Raw genomic sequence first — 9,138 nt, 5'->3', positions numbered from 1 at the left:
TGGAATCCAGAAAAATAGCAAAACAACAACAAAACTGAGAAACCCCTGGGGAGTCACAAGACTCTTTTCAACTGTTGAGGGTGAGGGAAAGTGGCTGCAACTTGAAAGATAGGGCCGGGCTTCCCTGGTGACGCAGTGGTTGAGAGTCCGCCTGCCGATGCAGGGGACACGGGTTCGTGCCCCGGTCCAGGAAGATCCCACATGCTGCGGAGTGTCTGGGCCCGTGAGCCATGTCCGCTGAGCCTGCACGTACGGAGCCTGTGCTCCGCAATGGGAGAGGTCACAACAGTGAGACACCCGCGTACCGCCAAAAAAAAAAAAAAAAAAGAAAGGGCCACTGGTGGAGGCAATAATAGGATGTGTTAAGAAAAGCAGTTTAGGTTCTGCTTATGCATCCTCACGCCTAACTCCACCTTTGCCTTTGGACAGGGGTGGCAAACTTCCCTCGCACCAAATCCAGCCTGCTACCTGTTCTTAAATTATGTTAGACCTCAGCCATACTTTCTCACTGCAAAGATGGAGTTGAGTAGTGGAAACAGGCCTTAGGGTAAACCACAGCTCTCCCCTGTACTATAGAAATGGAGGCCAGAGCCCAGACTACAGGCTCAGGTATCCATAGCAGTAATGTCAGGGCAGTATAAAATCCCTGAGAGGGAATTTCCTGGTGGCTTAGTGATTAGGATTCCGTGCTTTTACTGCCGTTGCCCCAAGTTCAATCCCTGGTTGGGGAACTGAGATCCTGCAAGCCGCGCAGCGCAGAAAAAATATAAAAAAATCCCTGAAAAGTGAGGAGTTGATGAAACTAGGTGGGGAATAACCTGCCTGCCTTAGGCCTTTCACTCACTCTTTACCCTTTCAAAGCATCAGTTAGTGGACTGTGATCTAGGAAGACTGCCTCCTGCAAGAGCTGCTTCTTCCTAAACTGGGTTTAAAGGTAAGACCCTGAAATAAAGTTTGGTGAGATGATACTGAATGGGAACAATACATGTTGTCTTGTGGTACCTAGAACTCTGTCTCAAGGTTTGTCCTTTCCCCATCTTAAAACTTGACATTCTGGTCTTTGACCCTTGCCCAGTATACCATCCCAGAGTTATAACCCATACCCCAGGAGAATTTGGACTCATAAGTCAGAGCAGTTGGATACCTGAAAACTGCCTCAAAAGAAAAAGTGAATACCATTTGAAGCACAACTACTTGAAAAGACAACCAATAATTTAAAGATGGCATGATAAATATTGAAGAGGTAAGATACTACCAGTATGGAACAAGAATCATAAAATAATCAAATATATTAAGTGAAAAATATAATAGTTGGAATAAAAAACACAGGTAAGTAGTAGACTGGATTCTATTCATTGAATTAGTGAGAACGTTCAATTGAACTCTTTCATTAGAAAGCAAAGAAACAAAAAGATTAGGAGGAGAATAGTATATATAGCAACATTCAGAAATTCCAGGGAGATGAAAATCAGGAAAATTAAAGTACTGAAAACAGAATTTTGAAGATAGTATTTGTGACAGGCATCTGTGTATCTTCTGAATGCAGTTTCTGAAATGGTATCTGCCTCCTGGTACTCATACATTTGCATTATCCTTTCCCCTTGAATATAGGCTGCACCTGGTGACTTTCATCTAAGAAATAGGACACAGCAAAAGTTACATCACTTTGAAGGTTAGATTATGAAAGACTGTGGCTTTTGTCTTGTTCACACAATCTGACTCATTTGCTTTTATGCAGCAATCTGCCACGTTTGAGCTGCCTGTAGAGAGGCCCAGCAACAAGGAGCTGAGGGCAGCCTCCAGCCAATGAGGAACTGAGTTTCTTCTTAATAAGACAGCCTGGAAAGAACTGAACAAAAAACAAGCCACAGACAAAATATTTGTAGATTGCATGCTTGATAAAGGACAAGTATTCAGAATATATGAAGAACTCTCATAACTTGATAGAAAAGACATAGAAATTGCTTGATATCGTTAGTCATTATAGAAATGCAAATTAAAACCACAATGAAATACTACTACATACATATCAGCAAGGCTAAAATTTAAAAGGTTGGCCGTACGAAGTGTAGGTAAAGATGAGGAGCAACTAGGAATTCTCATACACAGCTACATGAGATTTTGGAAAAACAGTTTGGGAGTTTCTTTAAAAGTTAAATATACATTTATATATAGTAGCCATTCCACACCTAAGTATTTACCCACAAGAAATGAAAGCATGTGTCTATACGAAGACTTGCACACAAATGTTCATAGCAGTTTTACTTGTATTAGCCAAGAACTTGAAATAACCCAAATGTCCATCAGGTGACTATGTAAACAAATCATGGTACATGCTTACTGTGGAATAGTATGCCATAATGTATGCTTACTGTAGAATGAACTGTTGATACCAACAACATACCTGAATATCAGAAAATTATCCTTCGTGAAAAAAGTTGGACAAAAAAAGTAAAGTATATATTTTATGTTTTCATTTATATAAAATTCTAAGAAATGCAAACTAAACAATAACCCTCCTTTTCTCCCTTTCTCTAGTTCCTGGTAACCTCTATTCTGCTATCCGTCTCTATGAATTTGCCTATTCTAGGTACCACATATAACTGGAGTCATACAATATTTGTCCTTTTGTGTCTGACTTCCTTCACTCAGCATGATGTTTTCAGTGTTCATCCATGTTGTAACATGTATCAGATTTGATTCCTTTTTGTGGCTGAATAATATTCCATTGTATGTATATACAATATTTTGTTTATTCATTCATCTGTTGATGGACACTTGTGTTGTTTCTATCTTTTGGCTATTTTAAATAATGCTATTATGAACATTAGTGTACCAGCATCTGAGTCCCTGTTTTCACTTATTAGTGTATAACCTAGGAGTAGAATTGCTGGATCAAGTGATAACTTTTTGAAGAAATGCTAAACTGCTTTCCACAGCATCTGCACCATTTTACATTATCACCAGCAATGCATGAGGGTTCTAACTTCTCAACATCCTCATCAATACTTTTTATGTTCTGATTTTTTTAATAATAGCCATCCTAATGGGCATGTAGTGGTATCTATCTCATTGTGGGTTTGATTTACATTTCCCTAATGACTAATGATGTTGAACATCTTGTTTACTTGGCATTCTTTGGAGGATGTCTATTTTGTTAAGTTCCTTGCAGGCTGTTTTACTGAGAAACTTTGGAGATATGTCTGTGCAGTCCTTTATCCATTTTTAAATTGGATTGTTTATTTTTTGTTGTTATAGGAGTTCTTCATATAGTCTAGTTATTAATTCTTTGATAGATACATGGATTTACAAATATTTCCTCCATTCTGTGGGTTTTCTTTTCACTCTAAGAGTGTCCTTTGATGCACAAAAGTTTTAAATTTTAATCAAGTCCAATTATCTTTTTCCTTTTTTGCTTATGCTTTTGGTGTCATATTGGAGAAATTGCTGCCAAATCCGATGTCGTGAACATTTTTTGCCATGTTATTCTAACAGTTTTATAGTTTTAGCTCTTAAGCTTAGGTCTTTGATCCATTTTGAGTAACTTTTGTAAATGGCATAAGGTAGGGGTCCAACTTCTTTTGCATATGGATATTGTTTTCCTAGCAACATTTGTTGAAGACTGTCCTTTCCTCAATGAATGGTCTTAACACTCTTGTTGAAAATCAACTGACCATATACGTGAGGATTTACTTCTGGATTATCTGTTCTGTTCCATCTGTCTATGTGTCTGTCCTTATGCCATTACTACACTGTTTTCATTACTGTAGCTTTGTGGTAAGTTTTGAAGTCGGAAGTGTGAGTCTTGCTGCTTTGTTCTGATCACTTTGGGTAGTTTGTCATCTTAATATTAAGTCTTCCAATCCATAAACACAGGATGTCTTTCTGTATTAGTCTATTCGGGCTGCTATAACAAAATAACACAGACTGGGCAACTTATAAAGAACAGAAAATTTATTGCACAGTTCTGAAGACTTGGAAGTCCAAGATCAAGGCACCAGCACAGTCACCTGGTGAGGGCCCTCTTCCCAGTTTGTTGCGAGCACCTTCTTGCTGTGTCCTCAGAGGGTGGAAGGGCTGAGGGATCTCTCTGGAGCCCCTTTTATAAAGGCACTAATCCCTTTCATGAAGGCTTCACCCTCATGATTTAAGCACCTCCCAAAGCCTACCTACTAACACCATCATCTTTTGGAGGATTCAGTATGTAAATTTTGGGGGGACACAAACATTCAGACCATGCATTCTGCCCCTGCCCACTCAAAATTCATGTCTTTCTCACATGAAAAATACATTCATTCCATCCCAGTAACCCCAAAAGTCTTAAACCTGTTCCAGTGTCAACTCAAAAGTCTAAGTCCAAATTCTCATCTAAATTAGATATGGGTGTTGACCTAAAACAAATAGACTCCAGGTTATTTCTCCAGCAAATAGGGGTTTATTCAGAATCAGTGGAGAATTGCAGTTTGGGGTCTGCAACCATGGCAAGTCCCTGCAAGGCAAGGAAAGGAGAATGCTTTTATAGAGGGGAAAAGGAAGTTGGGAGGACTATGAACAAAGCCCATGACTTTTCATTGGCTGAGTCCTTGCCAGGAAGGAAGACTAGTCTGTCTGCTTGTTGGGCTCTGCTGTCATTGCATGGTTTGAGAGCTCCCTCTTCTGGTCTCCTGACTATTTAATTGAAGCTTCCGTTTATTAATTTTTTTAAAGTCTTTATTGAATTTGTTACAACATTGCTTCTGTTTTATGTGGGCTTTTTTTGGCCACGAGGTATGTGGGATCTTAGCTCCCTGACAGGGATGGAACCTACACCCCCCGCATAAGAAGGCGAAGTCTTAACCACTGGACCACCAGGGAAGTCCCTATTAATTTTTTACATGGGTGAGATTCCGGGTAGATTCAGCTTATGGCAATTGGTTTCCAGCAATGAATCCATGAAGTCAAACAAGTTATGTGCTTCCAAAATACAATGGTGGGACAGGCGTAGCATAGATGTTCCTATTCCAAAAAGGAGAAATAGAGAAGAAGAAAGGGATAAGAGGTCCCACGCAAGTCCAAAACCTTAAGGCACGCTGGGGCAGGGACCTGCACTTTGGACTAACGGGTGGCCCCACCCCAGCTCTCATGGGTTGGAGTCCCGTGCCTGTGGCTCGAGAGGTGGAATCTCATGCCAGTGGCTCTACCAGTTTGGGGGTTTGAGGGTAGTCCCATCCCCACAACTCTGCTGGGCATTGCTCTAACAGGAGCTCTCTACTGTACCCAAAAGCGGCCCTCTGTTTTGCACATCAGAGGCTCCAAAACAGTCCATCCTTTGGAATCTGGGTGGAGGTAGCCACATCTGGTGCTGAGGACACTGACAAGATTTACTACCTGTGCCCTCTGGAAGGACCATCGCCATGGCCTGCACTACACCTGGGGTAGCTGAGGTGCCAGGTACCAGAATTTGGGGAGGGGGGAGCAGAGCCTGGGATGTGAGAGGGTGCCAGGCAGCAGAAGCTTCTCCTTTGAAATTGTTCTGCCCCACATGCCCTTTCAGTTTGGGACTGTGATGGGAGTGCCTTCGGGGTCATTCTTCTATTGTCTTGGATAATAGGTCCTGTCTTCTTTTAGATGACCAAGCAATCTCCCCATTGTCTTGAATAGCTCCCAGCTTCTGTTGGAGTGGTAGATCCATACCAATCTTCTTATCAGATCCTGCCACACACTTTGCATTCTCTCTCAAATGAGTTTTCTTATTTCTTTCAATATGGATAGGCTGAGAATTTTTCGAGTTTTAAATTTATGCTTTCCTTTTCATTAAGAATTCTACCTTTAAATGATTTCTTTCTTCTCACACGTTAAAAAAGAAACAACAGACCCAAAATGGAGTCACTTGTGCTAAACCCCATGTCAACAAACCAAGACTTAGTACCTAACCTAATTGCAGTTTCAGCCTCTCCCTGGAATGTGACCTTTAACCACTTGACTTTGAATTACCTGGTCAGCACTAGTGAGATAACCCACCCAATAGATCCCATCTGTCCCCCATAGGAAGGTCACCTTGCCTAAAACATTGTTCTTTGCTAGAAACTTCCTTTTCCCATTCCCTGCTGCCTGTAAAAGCCTTCAATTTTATACAGCTCCTCAGAGTTCCTTTCTATCTGCTAGATGGGATGCTACCCAATTCATGAATCATTGAATAAAACCAATTAGATCTTCAAATTTACTCAGCTGAATTTTGTTTTTTAACAGATGTGGTGGCAGCAATTGGACTGAGGAAGGACGCTTCTGATGGCTTTAGGGACATAAAGAAACACAGGCATACCCACGAACCCTTTTGAGGTCTCCTCGCCATTTCTGAAGATTGTGGGTAAGTTCCCCTCAGTTCTGAGCTCTGCTCTCTTTCCATCGAGCTCCCAATCTAATTGGCTTTCCACTGTTCCCCATTTTGAGTGGAAAACCCCACGATTTGGTTGTATTCCCAGATTCCACATCAGGGATTATTGGTGGTTTCTGGCCAGAGTCACACTGGGTCTGACTTAAAAACCAGACTGGATCCAGGCTTAAACTGGACTGGGTCCATTGTGTTTTGTGTAGGTAAAGGCTATTGCTAATGGAAATCTTGGAAGCAGCCACAAAATTGGTGGGCATGCATTGAGCATTTAAAAGCTAATAGAGCACTTGCCACCGACCCAAAGACTCCTTTGTTAGGATAAGCTGGTTATGGAACAGGTTAGATTGACACTAGGCCACCTGCCAACCTCAAGAAAATTTCCATCCAACAAGGTACACTGTAAAACATCACACAATTCCCAATTCAGCTGCACATCCCTTTCAAGTATTAGTTTAGGGGACTTCCCGGGTGGTGCAGTGGTTAAGACTCCATGTTCCCAATGCAGGGGGCCCGGGTTCAATCCCTGGTCAGGGAACTAGATCCCACATGCATGCCACAACTAAGAGTTCACATACCACAACTAAGGAGCATATGAGCCACAACTAAGACCCGGCGCAACCAAATTAAAGAAAAAAAAAGGTATTAGTTTGGGTCCAAGAGACCCAAAATCTTAGCTAATTAATTATTTAATAAAAATGGGATCTTTAAATTCCAAAGTGTTGAGCACACCACCTTCCAGCACAACTGCTTAGTTTATGTCTAAGAACTATGGTCCCACAAGCCATAGATATCTACAAAAAAAGCAAAAATCTTATTGAAAACAACCTAGAATTACAAAGTCCATTATTACAAATGTTCCAATTCAATAAGATCATTTAAGGGACTTCCCTGGAGGTCCAGTGGCTAGAACTCCACACTGCTTCCACTGCAGAGGGCACAGGTTTGATCCCTGGTTGGGGAACTAAGATCCTGCATGATGCACGGCGCAGCCTTAAAAAAAAAAAACAAGCAAGACTGTAAACAAAATCTGCCAAGCTAGTAGCCTTGCTGAAGGCCCCATATCTACCCTCGAAGGAGGGCCCCCAAATGGGCCCCTCCCTGAGTTGACGAGACTCTGAGGGATTTTTCTGATAAACTTCTACATTAATCTCTTAAACAGCGAAAAATTTAAAATTAAATTAATGAAGAATCTTGCCAAATTCTGATAGATACCAGAGCCTACAGAGTGGCTCCTGGGAAAACTGGCAGAAGCCAGCAAAGAGTGAGAATTCTTACCAGATCAGCTCTCCCAAATCTCTGTCTGTGGTGCCCGGTTGAGAGAGGAGAATTAAATTTTACACTGTCCCTTGCTTTCCAAATCCAGACCCATTTGTTATTGATTCTTTCTCTTCCAGGGATAGGTTTGTTTTTGTTTTTGTTTTTTTCGGCCGTGCCACACAGCTTGCAAGATCTTAGTTCCCCAACCAGGGATTGAACCCGGGTCCATGGCAGTGAAAGCACTGTGTCCTAACCACGGAACTGCCAGGGAAGTCCCTCCCAGGGATAGTTATTGCCTTCTTGCTTATCTTGTCTTGAGTCTTAAGAACTTGGCCTGGCTTTCTGCCTGCCTCGGACATACAGGTTGTCAGTTCCTTCTTTTGGCTACTTTTTGGGAGTGACTCTGGATCTTGGGAAGGTAGTATCCTTTGTACCCTTTTTGATTCCGCTTACATCCAAGGAGGGGTTGTTCAGTACTACCAGAAATATTTACTGTTTGTCCCAGCTAGAAACTAACAAGATACTTAAGAGAGTTTTTTAGGCCTTCTCCCTTAAGTTAAAATAAAACTATGTAAACAGAGGGAAAGAAAAGCCTTAAATTTTAAAGGCTTGTGGAAGGATTTACTAAAACATTCCAAAGACACAGAGCTCTAATCCAGAACATAGAAATCTTTTGATTTACATCTAAGCTGGAAATCTTCCTGATATATAAAAAAGCAAACAGAATTCCCTGGCAGTCCAGTAGTTAGGACTGGGCACTTTCACTGTCGAGGGCCCAAGTTTGATCCCTGGTCAGGGAACTAAGATCCCACAAGCCGTGCAGCATGGCCAACAAAAAAAAATAAAAATAAAAAAGCAAATTGAAGCTAATGTGGTTGTGTGGGTGGACCAATTTATGATGTCATTTAAGTTGCAATGCGATTCCTTAATAAACGAAAAGCAACTGTCCTTATCTTACAGATCTTTACAAAAACAAAAATTTGGCTCCAGGAACAATTCACTGTTTCCTTTTTAACAATTAACCTTGCCTATTCATCTCAAAAGACTTGTAGCTATGTTAAAAATTCTGGCCTTAGGGAACAAAAGTCCTTCCTGGAGGAGCTTGCATTTTTTTCCCCCATGCCTTTTATATGTAAATGTTCTACCTGGTCCTCTCCAGTTTTTTTTGTTTTTTGTTTTGTTTTGTTTTGTGGTACGCAGGCCTCTCACTGTTGTGGCCTCTCCCATTGCGGAGCACAGGCTCCGGACGCACAGGCTCAGCGGCCATGGCTTACGGGCCCAGCCGGGCGGCATGTGGGATCTTCCCAGACCAGGGCACGAACCCGTGTCCCCTGCATCGGCAGGCGGACTCTCAACCACTGCGCCACCAGGGAAGCCCGGAACTCTTGTTTTTTATCTAGACCTTCTCCTTGAAATGCAAGCTTCAGGGACTTATTTCTTAACAGAAGGGGGGAAAAAGGGGGAGGGGGGAGAGGTCTTCTCCAGAAATATTAGTAGAAAAAGCTTTAGCC

This window comes from Delphinapterus leucas, chromosome 7 (genome assembly GCF_059928025.1).
Source record: "Delphinapterus leucas isolate spDelLeu-1000000601 "Yukka" chromosome 7, BTC_Dleu_Yukka2, whole genome shotgun sequence".
NCBI lineage: Eukaryota > Metazoa > Chordata > Mammalia > Artiodactyla > Monodontidae > Delphinapterus > Delphinapterus leucas.
Note: the sequence above shows the minus strand (reverse complement) of the source record.